Below are 20,205 nucleotides of genomic sequence, written 5' to 3' on the forward strand. Positions count from 1 at the left end.
TGACTGCACTAAAATCTCAGAATTCACTGCTATAAAATTCATCAATGCAACCAAAAACCACTTGTATCCTATTAAAATAATAGATAATACATAAATAAGAGTCAGTGGTTCAAACCTTCAAAAACCAGTGAATTTTTTTTTTTTTTTTAGGTCAGACAGACAAGTGTGATTGTCATTCAACAATCATTTATTGAGGACTTGCTAAGTACAAGGCACTGCTCTAGGTTCTTGGAATAGGGCAGTGAATAACACAGACAAAGCAGAAATGTCTGCCTTCCTGGGGTTTGCCTTCTGAAAGAGCTGCCCTCTCCCGCTACCATGTTACCATTAAGATAGGGTTCAAAAGAGGATTGAGCAAGGCAGGGAAAAATCAGCTCCTCAAGTTTCCCATGTGATCAAAACAGAGTTTCCATAGCATGTGTAAACCAGTTCCCATGCTGGGTGGCCCTGGCCCAGAGTCCTTCTGGGTCAGCTATTTCCTTCTGCAACTGTCTACCTACTGTTGTGTCACCCTGCAGGCCTGGGCTCACTCCACTTGCTCATCAGGCCACAGGAGGAAGGGTATCATGCTGGTCTGTTGAATTAAATGCTCAAGTTCCCTTCAGGTGGATCACGGCCAGTGGGGAGGAAGGGCCAACCTCGGGGGGTTAACAAGAAATTCTTTTAGGGCCCCCACAGAGCTTCCCCTTCCCACCGTCTGTCCAGCAGAGGCCATGGGCTCTGCTGAATATTTCATATATATTGTCGGCTGCTATGGTTGTTTTATTCATCATTAGTTTTATTTGATCCAACTGTTTCTTGAAGCCATCCACATCCAGCATGCAGATTATACTCGTATCAGATTTTCTTTCAAATATAAAACCCACAATGAACTCTGCTATGTAAACAATTTCTCAGTACTTCAGATAACTTTAAGAGCTTCTCTTTGAAAACAAAACCCTTAGTGATATTTAGACATGGGTTCCAGACAGGGCAGTTAATTAAGTATACCTTGCCCCTGGGAAGTTTCTCTGCAGCAAGGGCAGTGGGCTGGGCCCCATCCCCTCTGTCACCTCCCACTGATTTCCCTCATCACCCCTGAATGCTGCCTCCAACTCCAGGACACAGGACTAACTCCAGGGTCACTTGCCAAGAGGGACCACTGTCTTTATGGGACAAGAATCTGACAAACTCATCCAGTGCCCCTGAGAACATCAAGATCCCCTGACTTGATGAATAGAGTTCACTTTTTGCCTTCCAAAGGCTATGCTAGATCTTAAATGTTAAAACATAAACGAAAAAGTACCTTCTCCAAAAGCTGATCCTAATCATTTTGATATGGACAGGAGGCAGGGAAATACTAGGTAGAAGATGGTGGGGCCCCTGGCGAGGGCTCCACCCTCAAGCTGGACCTGCGGACCTAAACGAGAACTTCACATCCCTGTTTTCCCGCCCGAATGTTGCCTTTTGGCCTACCATGGCCCATATCCTGTGCTCATAAAAACCCAAAGCTCCACTGGCAGAGGAGCAGAGCGCTGTGGCAGAAAAGGAGAGAAGAGAAGAAGTGTCCAAACGTCAAGAGGAGAAGAGGCAGCTGGATGTCAGAGACTACGGTCATAGAATTTGGCCAAGGTCAGTTGGAGAAGAGTTCAGTCCCCAGCTGAACTCCAGGGAAGATTATCTTCCCACTCCATCCCCTTTCCAGCTCCCCATCCCACTGAAAGCCACTTCCGCCACTCAATAAAATCTCCACATTCACCATCCTTCAAGTCCATGTGACCTCATTCCTCTTGGGCACTAGACAAGGACCCAGGTGCAGGTGCAAGAAGCTGTCACAGTGACCCTCCACTGAGCTGTGTAACACTTAGCCATCCACAGACAGCACCTACTAAAAGAGCACTGATTGTAACACACACCCTCTGGGGCTCCAGAGGTTGCTGGCAACCCCTAGACATTGCTGTGGGCTGGTATGGGGGTTTGTTCCTGCCAGTGCCCAAAGGCACTCGCCCCAGCTCCTGCACCCACTCACATGCAGGCACCACCCACCATAAGGGGTTTGAGCACGTGGAAGCAGCTGAGCAAAGGAGCCACCCCTGCTGCAAGTCCCACCAGAGGGTAAAGGGAACTCTCCTGTCTCAATTGCTAATCAAAGGCCTCCATGAGCAACATGGAAGTGTAGGACAGGAAGAGACTCACCACCACGGTTATCTGCTATGTGATGCTGAGCCTGTCTTGATAGGAATTCCACTAAAAGGACAAATCCAAGGAGAATTCTTAACATGTTTTAAGCATCTACTAGGTGTATGTCATTGAAAAGGAAGTGGGGCAATGAACTCCATTCTCTCTCTGGGTTACACTACTCACAAATGTCTTCTCTTTACTTTCAAGTTCTTTATTGAGATAATTCATGTAAAATGCCTGTAATATGACCAGGTATCATACCTACTCAACAGATGGTGTTTCAATTTGCTCTTCGAAATTTCTGTGTTTTGGACCAAACCAAAGGAAACCTATACCCTATTTGTTACTAAGTAATGGAGCAGAAGTCTCTTTGGACTCCATTTTCCCCTCTAAGCATTTAAAATACAGGCTCCCTACCCCATGACTTTTCATGGAAATTTATTCACATTCATTAAGGCTTTGGGAATTTTGAATTAAAAACTCAGGGAAGCTCAGATTCAATTCTCCAATAAGCCTCCGCTTTTTTCAACCCGGTCTTAATAAATCAAATAAAATAACCCACACTGTTTATGTAAATGTAAACCTATTGGTTCATAAAAGTGGGCTCAGATAAGCAAGAAAACCCCAAGAGTTCAGACCAGACAAAGAACTTCCCCTAAAAGCTTATCTGTTCTCCAGGGGCCTTGATTTCAACAGCTGCTGTAACCTCCTGTCTAAAAATCCTGGTAGAATGCATTTGGAATTTTCAATATTCACAGGACACATCCTTTTGCTAACACATCCCAGCCAGGTCTCCAAAGTCACCCTCACAGTATTTGCAGGCTAATCTTTCTACGTTTACTTATAAAAGCTGTCAATTAGGAAAACCTCTCTCCCTGACAGTCAGGAACTGCATCCTATTTTCATGTACATAGACACACAATGAATCACAGGCTTTACTAATCCTTTAAGAGTGTTAGAGGTCCCAGGGGACTGTTAGAATGAAAGCAAACCCTGCCCTGGATTATGCTATTTCCGACTAATCCTAGGAAAATGAATGTTAATTTATCATGAAAAAGGGTTAATTATGCATTTATTTCCGACGTAGGTACATGAGATCAGGCTCAGAAATAATACGGAGTATAATTCTCTTTTAAATGAGGATTCCATTTTAAGCATTTTTATCAAACAGACGCTAAACTCGGAGCAACTGTACCAAAGAAAAAGAGTAGCTTGGTAATGACAAGACCCAACTATAATTTTAATTAACCTTCTGATCCTGCTTAAATATATTTTGCCTTGTAAAAATCTGTAATAACATCTATTTCAATCTCCTCTGCTATTAGTTATTAAATTGAAAATGGATGCCTAGACTGATTTGGCAAAGATATTCAAGAAATTTTTCTTTATTCTCTCTGGTTTATTAAAGTAATAATTTGTAGCATAAAATTTCTCTGATTAAGTAATTTCGTGTAATTAAATCACCAGATTTATTAGGCTTCCTGAAACAGCACATACACAGCTGGAATGATGGTGACTGTTGGCAGCTGCTGAGACAGAAGCACATCTTGGCAGCGGCTTTCCTTGAATTTTCCTTCTGCTCAGATCAAGGAGTCATCGGTTTCACCTGCCATCTCCCATGGTCTCTGAGGTTCTGAAGGCTACTACACTCCTGCTCACAATTAAAGAGGAGTCCTCATGAGAGGTCACTCTGCTGGTATCAGTGTGGTATCAGCAGAGGGAGGCACAGCAAAGGAACCCTCTTTAGCCCCAATACAATCATTGCATGCCCAGCTTGGTGGTTTTTCTTCTTCCCTGTCCTGTAATCACTCAGATCCCCAAAGCTCCATTCTGAATGCTTCCCTTGTCCCTAGGATACACGTCAAGTCCTTCCACGGTGTTTACCCTCAGCCCTGAGAACTCTTCAGAAGATGAGACCCGGTTAAATGTTCCCAATTCTATCATCTTTACAAAGCCTTTGGAGCTTTGCTGGAGGACGAGCAGGAGCCAGGATTACTTATGAATATTAATAAAATATACAATTCCTAATCCCTCTGCTGTGCCGTTTGCTCAGGACAACTGACACACTAGACATTAGAGGTAAGACAAGGGAGCTGACGTATACCCACCCATCCATCTGCCCACCTACTCAGGAAATATTTACCAAGAGCCTATGATCTGTTCCCCATTGAAGTGGTATGGGAGAGCAATGAAGGCCCAGGAACCCTACTCTCAATAGGGTCAGAGTCCATTAAGGAAGGCAGATATAGAGACTAAAAATTACTGTACAAATAGTAAGGTTGTCAATGAGAGATGAGGAGGAACTCCAGATTCAGTGGGAATAGGGGATGCAAAGGCTTCCAAGAGGAAACGGCACTTGAGTCCCTTCTTGAAGGAAGAATGGGTTGGGGGGCAGAGGGTTCAGAGAAGGAGGGCTAGGCTGAAGGGGATGAATGCAGGAGGCGGCCAGGCAGGGCACGTCTGGGGAATTCTAGTAGCTCCGGCTGGCTGGGGGACGGGCATGTGTAAGGGGAAAGTGGAGGGTCAGCAGGACTCAGCAGATATATGGCTGTGTGTCCAGGCCAAGGTGTGGGGGCCTTATCCTCACTGAGTGGGGCAGTCACCACCTGAGGGTGCCCACGCCCCAGCACCTCACAGTGGGAGCAGACCCGCTGGCTCAGTTTGCACTTTGGAACATCTCTGGCAGTCATGGGGAGGTAGGTCTAAGAAAATGCATAGTCAGAAGCCAAGAGCCCCTTGCGAGACTGCTGCAGACACCCAGAGGTATAAGAATATAAAACTGACATGAAATCATCCTGAATGGGCTTCGAGCGGAGGTCTGCTTTAAAGGAGACAACAGTAATCTGGATACAGAAATTCTCCTCTCATAACACACGCATTTGTGGAATATATTCTATGTGCCTGGTATTGAAAGCAAGTACTTCTTTTTTAAATTGGAAATTGCTGTATGTTAAGTTTCTTACATCAATACACATTTAAAAGCACTTCCACATAGATGATTCCATCTCGTCCTCACCTGAGCAGCCGTGGAGACTGGGCACACCTCAGAACCTGGGGACCAGTGCTGTGGGACCACTGCTTTTCCTGGTGGCTGAGCTCATGCTGTCTGCCGTCCCAGTATGGGAGAGGCTGAATGACAGTCCTAAGGCTGTGTTGATTGGAGGGTTGATGGGGGTATGATGTGGCTTTCATTTGACAGATAAAGACAATGAGGCACGAAGTGTCCAGTGTCACACCTGCCAAGGGGGCTGAGGCAACATGCCCCCTTCTAATTTTCCTAGTTCCGCCATTTCTCCTACACAACATTGCCTCTGGCATATGGTACACTTTATATTTTAACCCATATATGATGAAGAGTATACCTATTGCTTTCACCGTATGCCTTTCCAATAACTATTCATCGTTTTTAAGGGCACAAGATAGGACTATAACTCCCAAGGGATTCAGAAAGTCTCCTCTATTCTAAACGGAGGCCTAGAAACTGATTCAAAACCAAACAGAACAGAACCGCTGCCTTAAATACCAACTCAAACTAGAGAAAGTTTTCTGATATATATCTGTTTAGTTGGGCCGAACAGGTTCTTTTTCCCCAGGTAAAAAAAAGTCAGTTGGCCCGGCGCGGTGGCTTACGCCTGTAATCCCAGCACTTTGAGAGGCCAAGGCGGTCGGATCACCTAAGGTCGGGAGTTCGAGACCAGCCTGACCAACATAGAGAAACCTTGTCTCTACTAAAAATACAAAACTAGCCGGGCATGGTGGTGCATGCCTGTAATCCCAGCTACTTGGGAGGCTGAGGCAGGAGAATCTCTTGAACCCGGGAGGCGGAGGTTGTGGTGAGCCAAGATCGCACCATTGCACTCCAGCCTGGGCAACGAGAGCGAAACTCCATTTCAAAAAAAAAGTCAGTCAGTGGCTAGGTCTGCCAACCCTGGTCTTTTCAACAAACTAGGCCTTCTCAAAAAAAAAAAAAAATTGTTTTGCCCTTTCTCTGCAAGCCTACAAAAAGTGATTGTGTCCTTGTGAGCTAAAATATGATTCCAGTGTATTTTTGGTCTATATAAATTTGCCATGTAACCAAGTAACACTTTTCAGCTTCAGATACGTCTACATTTCAGAAAAGAGTGCTAAGTGGAATCTAGCGGCCAAAATGAGCTAATTTTGTGAATCTTCCAACTAGGCTTTTCCCTGCATTCTTCTCTTTAATAACCTATAAACTTTAGTCACGAGAATCATTCTTCAGCGTCTGGGGCAGTAAAACTCTTGCTAAAAATCAATGGTCTGCCTACTTTTAAGACTTCAATGTGTTGTTAGGCAGCAGAGGCCTTTCTTTATAAAACTCCATAATGACCTAAAACAGATTTGATTCTAGAAATCAGAATTCTCACACTAATAGGCTTCCATTTAAGAAGGCTCTCATAGCTGACAACAGACTACCAAATGGGTTAGATTTTTCAATTTTATACCTTAGCCCATAAGTGCTAATTTCTCAGTGGAACAGTCAGATAATATACTACTAGAGATTACTGAAACCTCTAGCCACAGCTCTGAATTATTAATTTAAAAGGTTATGCACCAGTGCTAATATAAATTATCTTTAAAAACTATATGGGTAACATTTTAATAAGCTTTAAAACATGATTTTTCTCTCTCAACGTTGAAAGCAAAATGTAATATGGAATTGGCTCTGAGTGAGCTATGGATTTATTGTATTTTTTCCAAAAGATTTGCACCACCATTCCTTATAACTGATGAGAAAGGCCCCACCACAGATCCTGCCTGCAAATGCGCTGTCCTAATCAGTTTAAAGGGGCAGGTGCACAGTCCTTGCTCCCTCTATCGTAGGACTCAAAATGAAATCTCACTCAGGCATACCCCGTGTGTTGGGGCTTCTTTCTTCCGCAACCTGTTAGAAACCCTGTACATGGCATTTAAGCTTCACCTGGGCACATCACCAGGAAGATGAAGGATGCAGTCAGGCCCCAAGGGAAGCAAATAAAATACCAACACTGCGGCAGCCGGCAGAAATGTCAGCTTTCCTCCAGGTTAATAGTGTTTGTTCTGTGCCTAGTGTGGAATGCTTTACCCTCAACATGGTGCCATATCCTTGGGAAAGAGGATAACTTGGAGGAAATATGTGACTTCTTAGCTGTCTAACTACGTCCCAGCTCCAAGAGATGGCTTGACATTTATCAGGAAGCCTGAGCAAGCAGGAGCTCAGCAGGCTGCCTTCCGCCAAGGACAGAAGGAGGAGGAAAAAATGCAATGTTAGATTACCATGCATAGATCATTAAAGGGCGAGATTAATGTTAGTTGATTTTATGCTCGTTACAATCCTCGCCTGGGAACCCCATCCAGAATTTCCTTGCTAGCTTTGCTTCGTAAGCTACATTCAAAGCTTCAGAAAAATCGGCAAGGTAGCCAGCCCAGACCTCTACCATCGTCAGGGTCCCTTTGTTTGGCATTGTCCTATCATGGGGAAAGGGTGACCTCCCACCCCTCACCAAGGGACTGCTCCATGACCATAGTTACAAAATGTAAACGTCAATATGGTAATAAAAGGAAACAAAGCATTCAGCAGCACTGCTTTTCAAATTCAGGAGGAAATGAAAGTCTTGGTTATTCTCCTTTTATGTGTATTGCCTTATTTTCCAAAGGGACCTACCCATTTCAACTTTGCAGGACCTAAGCATGAAGTCGAAAAGCAGGCCCGCATGTGAGGTGGAGTTCCCAGCTGGTTACCAAATGATCTGTCTTCAGCTTTTTCCTAAGTGAATTAAAAAAAAAATAGGGGCTACTAATGTCTGATGCAGGCTGATCGTTTCCGCCACAAACAATGCAGCAAATGCAGTATTATTTGGAAAAGACGACAAACAGAATTGTTAATTTATCAGCAGAAAGAGTATCAACCTATGCTTTTATAGCCCAAGGATTTTAAAGCTATAAATGTCACATGTTTGTGAAAAATGTCGATCTGCCAATATTTACTAAGAGCCTACTATGTGTTGGCGCTCTGAAAAAAGTATGTGACATGTTTAGACCTTGGGAAGATGGAACAAAAGTGCCTGCATGAACACTTAAGGACTCTCAAAGGCATCCACTCATTCCTCTCTTCCATCTTTCACTTCTTGACATAGTTTGGACCTCCACTCCAAATCCCATTTTGAGATGTAAACCCCATGCTGGAGGTGCAGCCTGGTGGGAGGTGTTTGGGTCAAGGGGACAGATCCCTGATGGCTCGGTGCTGTCCTTGCAATGGTGTTCTCGGGAGATCTGGTTGTTTAAGAGTGTGTGGCACCTCCCCCCACCACTCTATCTCTTGCCACATCAAATGCTGCTCCCCCTTTACCTTCTGCCATGATTGAAAGCTTCCTGAGGCCTCACAGAAGCCGAGCCTATGCCTAGCACCATGCTTCCTGTACAGCCCCCAGAACCATGTAAATATCTTTTCTTTATAAATTACCCAGCCTCACATATTTCTTTATAGCAACACAAGAATGGCCTAACACACCCCTTTCTCCCTCCCTCCCTCCCTCCCTCCCTCCCTCCTTCCTTCCTTCCTTCCTCACAACCAGCAATGTTGGGCCTACCATGGACAAGGCTTTGGAGTTAAAAAGATAAGACTCTGTGACAGTCCTCAGGAAGTTAACTTCCATGAACAAATAGACAAGCAAGAGATCACCATGCAGTGTGGCAGTGGCAGACGCTGCAGTGGAGCGGTGGTCCAGGCACATGACTTTGCAGAGAAGGAACTTTTAAGCTGGTCTTGAAGAATGAACTGGCCTTCATTAGGTAAACAAGGGAGACAGAGACCAATGGACAATGGGAACAAAAACAGAGAGGCTGTAATTTACCTGGCTTGTTTAGGGCCAGGTAAAAAGTCAAGTGTGTCTAGAACACAGAGGATGGGGCAGAAAGTGAGGCTGAAAAGAAAGGTGGAGGCCTGACTATGATGAATATCACAGGCTCTGATAAGAAATGCAGGCTCCCTACTCAGACAATGAGGAGTCATCCAGGGTCTTCTGACTAGACAATGACAGGAGCACATCTATGAATTAGAAAGGCGACCTGAGTGACGGTGTAGAAGACAGGATGCAGGAGACAGAGAGAAAATGGCCCATTAGGAGGCTTATGCAATGGTCTAGGCAAAATAATGAGGCCCTGGGCTAAGAGAACAGACACAGGAATGGCAGACAAGCTCAGGCCAAGGTGGCATCACTATCTGCAATAGGAAACACAGCAACAGGGCAGGCCTTGGGGTTAGGGGTGCTCATGAGCTTGGGAGGCTCAGAGAGAAGCATTAGAAATAAGGACCTGGAGCTTGGGAGGAGGGTCTTGGCTAGTGTTGGCTGTTGTCATAACACAGGTGGGTAACTGAAACCCTGGGAGCAGATGAGAGTATGAAGAATGGGGAAAGGAGGCACAAATTCTCCACTCCCATTCTCCAAAGGAGCAGGATGTACCATCGAGGAGATGGCAATTAGCTGGGAAAATGAAACACATGCAGAAGAAACATAAACATACTTCCTGAATATCCGAGAAATATCCCTATAACTTAATAATCAACAACTTGCCCACTCCCTGCTATTTCTCCCTACTGACAAAGAAGTGTACGCACTTGCACACTTTGGCCCACTGAGGACAAAGCCAAGTGTCCCAGCACCTGAGCTGGAAAGGGAATGTGCCATGAAAGTGTCCACCAGAGAGCCAGGGCCATGGTACAAACTCAAAGCCAGAAGCAAACCCTCTAGAGACCCCAGGCCCCTGAGCTAATTCTGCCATATCCACTAACGGCAGAGTCCAACAGTTACTCCTTCAGTTGCATTTTCAAAATCTAGACTTTGGTATCTTTCTCTGAGTATGCGCAGTTGACATATAAAATTAGATGTATAAAATGCACACTTTGAAAAGCAGAGGACAGTTCTGCCTGTCGTGTTCCTAAGGTTGAACTACATGCAGATCTTGTTTGGGCTTGGCTTTTTCCCAACTGGGAAACTGGGAGGTTTTCAAATAAAGCTGAATTAGGAACTATTTGTTTTGCATCCCCTAAACACAAGGATGCTGGCTGTGCCAAGAGCCCTTCCCTGGAGCATGTGAGCCCACAAGGGGCCAGGGGGGGCTTTTACGCCCCTCAAACTCCTACAGTACGTCCTGTCTGTACTGTCTTGTACTGTTCATTAACTACGTCTTGAGTTTATTGTTATTTGAATGTCTCTTGGCCAGATGCCAAGCTTGTTGAGAACAGGCTGAGTTACACTTTTCTGTGTGTTACAAAGTAGGTACTCGGCGAGTGTACCACTTCAAAAATCGAATGCAGCAGTTTAGGGATGCAATCTATGCTTTCAAAATTGGGTGCAGAAAACACATTCATATCCAGTGAAAAACTTCACTAAGAGTTCTAGAAGAGGTGAATACCGTGCAGTGGATGCCCAGAAGAGGGCAGAGATGAATCCCCACTCTGATCTGACTGGGGTCACCCACGGTGTGTGTCTTCGCCAGCATCGGCAAATACACTCAAACCAAGGGAGCCCTGAGTGAGGCTGGAGAAACATACTCCAGAAGGAAGAGTGGTACTCTTAACAGAAAAATACCATCTGGTCTCTTCTAAAGACCAAGGGCCTTCTCTCTCATTCTCTTTAGGGTCCTTCTCTGATGGGATCATCTTCTCTGGGGCACTAAGAGAAGAATCTCAGTCGGTCCTCTGAAGGCCCGGTGTGCATCGAAGCACTCTGTCCTGTGGTGGAGAGCACCTGCTTCAGGAGCCTGGAGCTCTCCCCAAGCCAGGTACCTGCTACCTGGTTGGATCCCATCTGCTCCCCCGGTTACCGACTGCTGGTGCGCACGGTGTATGTTCATGCAGAGGAAGTTACACAGCAGAAGCAGAGGCTGGCCAGCCCCTCAGCAATGTATAGTCCAGACGAGAAGACCAAATACAATCCAAAACCCAGCCCATCACAGCCTCAGCACCAAATGGCTACATTCTCTGGATTTTATTTCATACATTAAACCTGCTGTCTGGAAGGCACTGATCTAAGCACCTTGAAAATGGTAACTAATTAAGTCTTCATACAAACCCTACGAGGTAAGTACTTTCATCACTATTTTCATCACCATTGTCAGGGAGCATAGATTCACAAAAGAAAATTTTACATTTGTGAGGACAGTATAAGTATTTGGCTTTTATTTATGTCCTCACCCACTACACAAATAAGTTTTCTGACCAGTGTGCCAGAATTTATGCTGCAAAGTTTTACTACAATAAGAAAACTGAAGTATGGAGATAAAGTGACTAGCCCAAGGTCTCATAGCTGGTAAGTGGTAGTGCCAGGATTTAAACCTGGGTGTTCTCGTTCCAGAATCCATGCTCTTCACCGTCTCAATATACTGCCTTTTGTTTACACAGACACCTGAGCTGGACACTGGAGACAGAAGATATGGTGGGCCTTTTGGGTTGAGTGCTTTGGGACACAGAGATGTGCTTTGGGCATAGAATGATAAATGAGTTTTTGATAGGAAGAGAGGGCTTGGAAAGGACACTCCACACAAAGACAGCACTAGGAAAACCTCTAAATAGTGGCTAGAGGTGAACTGTCCCATTCTTGAAGGTTCTGAAGAATCAGCAGGGCTTTGGAAGCGAGCAGATGCTGTATACAGAGATGCACGTTTTGTGCCTACAGAAAGGCAAGGTGCAAATTCTAGAGTTTCCAGGGTCATTAGCCCAGAGAGGTTGGTCCTGCACACCATCCTCTGGAAATGAAACAGGGATGCTTGGTGTCACCCACCAAGCAAGACCTAGCAAAGGAGATATTTTGTTTCCCACACTGAGAATTTTGTATCTCCGGCAATCCGCAATTTGTCAAATGAATTAGATTCCTTAATAATCATTATTCCAAACCATGCCAGTCAGCAAATATTTCTTTCTGAACAAATATATAATTAATTCAGATACCACCTTTTTGACTCAAAGGTTTTAAAGTGCCTGGCTGAGGTGAACATTCAGAAAAAATAATGGTATTTCCAAAGGAAAATTCATACATAGCTCAATTTACAATATTGTAATAAGACTCTGCAGCATAAATTGTGGCACACTGGACAGAAAACCTATTTGTGTAGCGTGTGAGGACATAAATACAAGCCAAATACTTATACTGTCCTCACAAATATAAAATTTTCTTTTGTGAATCTATGCTCCCTGACACATATTCCAAGAAAGCTGGGTCCCATGATAAATACTGTGCCTTGAAGGTCTTCATCAATATCAACTCTCTTGCTCATTATTCAGTTACTAAATAAAAAGGATGGTAACAGAGTAACAAATAACAGAATGATATGATTAAAGTTATGTATCAACCTTCACTCAATATTCAGTCACTACCAATTCTGTCAGCAACTTCGTAACTTTTCTCTCTACAACTAATTATCCTATCCTCACTTCCTAGATTCTACACCCACCCACGGCCAATCATTGGCCTCTCTGCCTGTTTCTAGGTTCCTTCTATCCCTTTCTTTCATGGTTTCTTTTTAAGTGCTCTGTTTGGGTTTTGAACCTGGGGTTGGAGCTCTTCATTTCATTTGGACGTTCCATCCCCTCTGGGTTTCCACCACCCCTCCACCACCCCTCCAAATAACGTTCTTTCTAGACCCTTCTATAAGCTGTGTCTGCAGTCTCTTTTTCTAGAAAGCAACATTTTCCTGAGATCTTTGTTCTATTTCTGAATACTTTCCACAAGCCTTTTATGGATCCATAATTTTAGCAAGAAAAGGGACTGGGTTCAGAAGCCCAATCTTCTCCATCCTTCTAAATCACCCCACGAAGTTACAGTCCATAAATAATGTTGTTCCTGGTAGAGAGTCAATTTTGATGACGCTCTTGAGGTGGATGACAATAATGAGCTTAAATAAGCCTACTGGACTCCATTTCTGGGAACCCAGGTACAAAGATGTTATTATTCTTATGCCTATAGGTATAACAAGGTGCTTGTGATATTACTTTCTGCTCTGGTGTGTGGAAGGTACTGATATCTCTTGTTGAAAAGCAGACATCAGGAAATGGGGGTAGAAATGCTTGTAGGCAGTCATCTATACAGAATGAGAGAATGGGGCAAGGAGATGCCAAAGGCCCAGGTGCTCAGCCTCTGGCCCAAGAAGTTGAAAAAGATGCACCCACAGGACCACAAAGGCCAGACTCTTACAGACACAAGTCACCACTGCTGGCCTCACAATGGAAAGGACCCTGGGCCAGGAGTCAGGAGGAAGGCCCAGCTCTGCCATCCATCTCAACACGTGTCCTCATGCTGGAGGACTGAGCTTCTTAGTTTAGTTATCTATAAAATGGCCACAATAATATCTCGATGAGCTATTCATTTTTTCTTTTAAGAATTTATCAAAAACCTTCTGAAGCAGAGGCAGTGAGCTAGCTATATACACAAAAATATGAGGTTTTTTTTTTTGTTTTTTTGGTTTTTTTTTTGAGACAGAGTCTCACTGTGTCACCCAGGCTGGAGTACAGTGGCATGATCTCGGCTCACTGCAAGCTTCGCCTCCCAGGTTCACACCATTCTCTTGCCTCTGCCTCCTGAATAGCTGGGACTACAGGCGCCCGCGCCCGCTACTATGCCTGGCTAATTTTTTGTATTTTTAGTAGAGACAGGGTTTCGCTGTGTTAGCCAGGATGGTCTCGATCTCCTGACCTCGTGATCCACCCGCCTCGGCCTCCCAAAGTGCTGGGATTACAGGCGTGAGCCACTGGACCTGGCCAAGTTGATCTTTTTGTTTTGAGTAAAAATGGAAAGAAACTCAGCAAGCTCTGTAGTGAAATATCATTTGCATTTTTTCAAAGATGGGCACATGAGTATCTTGCTTAAGAATGCATATATATTAAAGAACACAGATTTAACATATGTAACTGGGGGCTGGGGGTGGTGGGGAGGGCAGAGATGGGGAGGGCAAAGGTTGGGAGGGCAGAAATGGGGAGTGCAGGGAGAAAAATCCAGATAAACCAATGAAAAGGACTGTCCCTTGTACAGTGCAATGATGATAGTGTTCCATAAACCAAGGGGAATGACTAACTGACCTAATGATAACAATAATAGTAATTAACACAGCAACTAACTTGCTGGAACTATATTTTGTCCAGAAACCATACAAAGAAAACATGTATTGCATATTTAGTTAAGAGCAAATATTTTAAGTGGCAGAGCTTGGACTGAATATTACTCTTTTTGTAATCACTCTCTTCCATACCTCCAGCCCCCAGAAGTCAAAAGCCTAAACAAACACTTGTGAAAGTTGCAGAATGAGCAGATCTGGAGAGCCCTTGATACTGTGGCCAGTAACATTCACCAAACTACATTAAGGAACTCCCTAGATGCTAAGACTGGTTCCAACCAGATCAAGCTGTTCCCATCTTCTAAATCAGAAATGACCCAAAAAGCAGCTCAGTGACACAGGTGTCAACAAACTGCCATCTGCTTCATGTCAGATTTCTAGAAGCGCTAGAAATCCAGCTCATCCCATTCCCAAATATCAGCAAAGGAGATAAACGCAATGAACCTGACTCTCTTTGCCAGTTCCAAGAGATGCCCAGGTCCCTTCTTAGATGGGCAGCAGGAAGTGAGCAAAGCCCAGGTCTGAAAGTTACAGTCACTAAGGTATCAAACAATGACATCCCCTTCAAGTACCAGCCAGAGCTGAGCGCTCCAGGAAGACATCTCCAGATGCTGGTTTCCCCATGCGTCCATCCAGCCAAAGGCAGTCCAGGTGTCTGTGATGACCTGGCACAGTGTAACTGACCTTTTGGAATCAAGGCTACCCAAGGGCCTTCCAAAATGTCTGGCTGGACAGACACATTTTGCCCTCTTCATTTCTCTTTGCCTTATTGCTGTTTCCCAAGTCTTGAGTATTGAAAGGAAACATGCATTCTTTTCCTCAGAGGGAACAAGTACAGCAAGTGTTGATCAATTTCCTTTCCTTTCATCTTTCCTCAGTGCACTCCAGAAGCATGAGGAAAGTTGTTTTACCCGCTGGGCCTGGGGTTCAAAGTTGATTCTCCTCAGTCAGACAAGACTTGGTGAGTAAAGACAGTACCCCACACTGGAAATCAACTCCCATTCAGGGAGCTTACCGCAATGGGTCCAACCCAATTCTAACAGCCTATCCTCACTGAGACTTTAAATGTGTTTGTCAGAGAATCATCTCCACAGCCCCATGAGCTTCCCTCTATTATATCCATTCCATGGGGAATCTCAGGCTCACAGAGGTTCACTTCCTCAAAATCAAGAGCAAGTTATGTGAATGTGAAACCTGGTTGGCCTGAAATCATGGCCCCACTCCCACCCCTGAGTATTTTTAGGCACCAAGAGGGCAGAGCCTGATGGATGAAGACCAAGGCATGGCACAGGGAGGGTAGAGAACAGCACTGCTGGTTCTCCCTTTCCCCAGCCCTCTCCTCTCCAGAAAGGCCCTGGGCTCTGGCAGGTTGGGACACTTGGTCTTCTTTCTTCTTTTGCTTCCTCCTCCTTCTCTGCCTCTTGCTCACTCACCTACTCTTAACACTCAGCACCTTGCTCCCAGGCTCCTCTGTAACAGGGCAGGACAGCATCTCTGCCCACTTACTGATCCCAACTTCCGTCTAAGCTCCTGAAGGCTGAGAGAGTGTTTGGTCCCTCTCATTATCCCCAGGGAAATGCTTCAGTCTCACTATCAGGACCTGGGACAGGTCTCCAGTTCCCCAGATGAATCACTCCACTGCCTGCCTTGGAATTTACTAGGTGAAGGTCACTGACTCGGCCAGCTACCCTGCACAGCACTGCTTTGGAGCACTCCAGGGCACTGGCTGCTCGAAGTGCTTCCCGAGGCTGCATGGAACATTTTCACAAAATGTGGTACCCACTCCCTCTGGAAGTCTTCTAAGAAAGTCATTTGTTTTTGCATCAGCCCAATTGTTCATGAAATGCATAGTAACAGACCCTGTGATTCTCCCTACACTGTAAAGACTGACTCAGACAGGCAGCTTTCCTGACCCTCTAGCAACTGGCTTATGAAATCTCCAGGCATCAGAGGAGCTGCCCACCAAAGCCTCCAGATGGCCTAGGGGAGGCCTCAAATGTTATGGGCTGCCCAGGCCAGTTATCTCCTGGCCAGCTGCCAATGGAGAGGTCCACGCAGCTTGGAGGAGGGCAGGTGACAGCCTTATCCCTGGGCCCACATGCCAGCATCCATCAGTGTCCCATTCCCAGAGATTCCCTCACTCTCCATGCTAATGACGAATGACTGTGCTTCCCCAGTGGAGCAACACATCTTCCTTCATGAGGCCTGGCAGGGACCTGCGGCCCTGGGCACAGCCCCAAACCAACTCGCAGCAGGCCAGGGGTGACGTCTGGCCACCAGAAAAAGCTGCTTTGCTCACCAGGCTCTGACCTCAAGAGGAGGTGGCACTACAGGTGGGCCTCCCGGCCAGCTGCTCAGGCTCTATTTAACATGTCTCATCAGAGGGTCACAGCAGAGATCTGGGGCCTGTCTCAGGGCAATTTCTCTGCCTGGACATAAGGCTAGTTCCAGTTCTTAAGGCAGGAGGTCCTGGGAAAATAGGTCACATTGGTCACCGGTGTTCCTGGCTGTTTAACCAGAGCCCTGGGTAGAGTCTCCCTGGTGGGACAGCTCTCACCAAGGGCCCACATGTCCCCAACAGACACGGTCCATCTGTAGGGCAGTGCAGGACACAGGCCTTTTTTAGGCCCTCATGTAGCTCCAGAGGTGGCATCATCAATCCAGCACCTCTGTGCCTCAAAATACAAGCTTTTTTGTGTGTGTTTTTCCATTGAAAAATATATTTTTTTCCTTGAGGCTTTTAAAGTCTGCAGAGCTTAGCTGTTCTGAATGTAAGGAAAGAATCTTGTTCTAGTGAAGGGCTGTAATTACTGCAATGTAACATACAGCATGGTGGTATGAGAATGCGTCGGCAAGGGAGGCAGACAGAGAGAGACTGAGAGGAGACAGGACCTGGGCTTAAATCCCAGCTCTGCTACTTCCTAACTTTGTGATCTTGGATGCCTTACCTAACCTCTCATAGCCTCAGTTTCCTCACCTGCTTTATGAAATCTCCAGGCTTTGGAGGAGCTGTGTATTTGATGCACAAAGGTGCTCGGCTGATGATCTGTAAGACAGGCTATTAACAGTGCCACCCACATTAATTGTGATGATACATAAGACAGCACCCCATCCCGGCGCACCTCCTTTGAACCCACTCACCAGCTTCCATGCGTGTTGCTGCTCAGAGCCTGCACCTGTGGCCCTCAAAGGAGCACCCCTGGCACCAAGCTGCCCAGCCTGTTTACACCTCCACTCCCCACTGAGGCCAGGTGCCCCATAACCAATGACTGACTAGTGTTGGATTCAGAAGCCCAGCTCTTTGCCTCTGGGCAGGATACATCTCAGGGATTATTTATGCTCTGGAGCCCCTCCTGGGATCAGACCGGGCCTCATTTGAATCTGCTCCCATGCGTGGCTTCTCCCCCTCCCTGTCCTGCTCCCCACCCCAACTCCATTATTAGTTTCTTCAGAGAGCGCTTCCTTAATAAATCATTTGCACAGGAATTCTAATCTCAGAGTCTGTGGAACACTAGCAGGGCAATAAAGCCTAGGTGCCATTATTATTGTCGCTGTTTTAATTATAATTGTGCTGCTCACAATGTCCCACAGGACTGGATTGATATCTAGGCATGGACTCTGCTGCACCCCAAGTGGATATCCAGACATGGAGTCCGGTATACCTCCAGGAAAGCTGCCCTTTTTATCTTTTAAATTTTATTTTACTTTATTATTTTTGGGAGGTTGGGGGGTAGTAGGTGGGAGAGCAAGAACCAAGGGGAATTTCTTCCCAGAGCTTTGGAACACAGGACCAGCCTGCGGCAGCTATTCTATAGCTTGCCCAGACCCTTAGTGCAGGGCCCAGAGTGGCAGCACAGGGAGGAGAGCCCCCAGCGCTCACCGGAGATGGCACCAGGCTTCACTGTACCAGTGACAGTCCTTGGGAAGGAGAGGTGCTTCTGAGGGTTCATGTGATTAACACAGTCCCAGACAACCTTGCCTTTTCCAAACAGGTTTGTGTTTCACCAATGGTGAAATGTAACTCCCCGAAGCAACCTCCCCAAGGAACTAAGTGGCAAGAGAGAAAAGCCACGTTACTTCACACAGAGGTGGTGGCAGCTCCTAACGACTGATGTGCCACTGAGCAAAGTTTTGCCAACAGTCAATTGAGCAGGCACACTTACAAAATGAGGGCATGGAGCAGGCACAACTGATTGGTTTCCACATATGTCTGGGACATTACACAATTCTGAAAGGCCAGTCTCTCTTTATCTGCATAAGGCAGAGGAAAGGCTCTTAAAAAAAAAAAAAAAGGCAAGGTTTAAATGCCATACTGTTTCCCATCCAATTACCTCTGTTTTCTGTCTACACATGGGGGGCGGCGGGAGGTGCTGAATGTTCATTTTAAGTGCCATTTATCATCTGCTTAATTAATCACAAGCAAACTCCTACTGTATTTCAGGTGAACATAACATAAAAGAAATAAGATTCTCTTGACAAATGAGAGTACTATATTTATAAGGACTAGGACTTTCTCCCCAAAGAAATGGAACAATTTTCACTGCAATTCATACCCCGGCCCTTGTGAGCTTGAAAGCAAACTTCAAGTGCTTCTTGCACCTCAGCTCAAGCTAGTGCCCCTCCATGCTGCTATGGTGAAAACTGGAAGGCGACCTGCTCACACAGGGTCACGTCTCGGTCCCTTTTTCAAGAACCACTAAAACTCAATGAAGGAATAACTTGAGGTTTTTCACAGTTATGTTCAGATAACTGTGCTATTTAAATGATCAAAGCATTACATTTGAATGGAAGACAGGGTTTTAAAGGCAACAAAGTAGAAAAAAATGATGAATGCAATACTTGCATCAGTTAATAAAAGCACCAAGTAGTCTAGAAAAAGGCTTAACTCCTCCTGAATGCAAATATTCTGTGAATACTTCATATTTGTCTATTATTTTTTCATTCAAAAATGTCCATTTGAGGTCATGAGGCTGGAGCCCTAAGCTCCAGTGTCTGCTCGGCCAGCATCTCTGCAGGACCCTGTGTGGCCCCTGATGTCACCTGCCTGCAATTTTCTCCTTCATACAGTAAGTTGGACGAAGTGCTCAGTGACATCCCTTCTAAAACTAACAGTCTAAGACATCAGCCTTATTCAAGGAGTTATGTTCTAATTCTCCAGGCTTGAGAACTATCTTATTTTTAATATTAATAAAGCCAAATTAACATAATAATCTAGGAGTTAGTGGCACCGACAATCCAATGAAGGAACTCACCCAAAAGCCATTTTATCTGGCCCAAGAATGCAAGGGTTGACTTTTCTATGCAAGTTTTAGCTTTTAACTGTGTTTTCTTTAGGTTAATATTAAAATTCATTTATCTTCCCTGAGCACCCATCCACAGAAAGGCACAAAGAAAGCAACCAGACCCTTGTCAGGCTATGAAAGGGCAGCAGTTGAAATTTAACTGTTGAAATCTCAACATTGGCCATGGAAAATCTAGATGAAGGCAGTGAGGATTCTAGTAAAAAAGGCAGCAGTAAGTTTGCGTTGACCTCTGAGGCCCCCAGAGCAGAGCCCTGGCCAGGGCTGGAGACAGAGATGCATTCTTCACCCCTCCCCATGCCCTGCAAGTACTTACTGAGCACTGACTGGGTGGTAAGCACTGAGTGTAACTGGCAGATATGAATCTAGACAGTAGACATCCCAGGCCTCTCAGATCTTATAATCTGGTTGCCCAGCCAGCCAATCAGGAGGAAACCATAACCCTATATATAATACATACCGGGACAGAGGAAATGAAAGGGAGCAAGCAGGATGTAGGGACCAGTAGAAGAGGGAAGCGGACTTGTTCAGGTGGAATGGTTGGGGGAGGGACCTCTCTGCAGCAGCAGTATTTAAGCTGAGACCTGTGGGATGGGGGGTCAACCCCATGCAGAGGTGCCCATGGGATCTGAGGGTTCAG

The 20,205-nt window shown here is 45.4% G+C and overlaps 1 protein-coding gene across 10 annotated transcripts in view; it reads right to left on the reverse strand.

The window, feature by feature from the left end:
- The window catches only part of GFRA1 (GDNF family receptor alpha 1), a 217,475-nt gene that overhangs the window by 111,410 nt on the left and 85,860 nt on the right, over nucleotides 1-20,205 (reverse strand). The gene's annotated exons all lie outside the window — the stretch shown is intronic.

The sequence above is a fragment of the Pan paniscus genome, chromosome 8 (genome assembly GCF_029289425.2).
Source record: "Pan paniscus chromosome 8, NHGRI_mPanPan1-v2.0_pri, whole genome shotgun sequence".
Classification (NCBI taxonomy): Eukaryota; Metazoa; Chordata; class Mammalia; order Primates; family Hominidae; genus Pan; species Pan paniscus.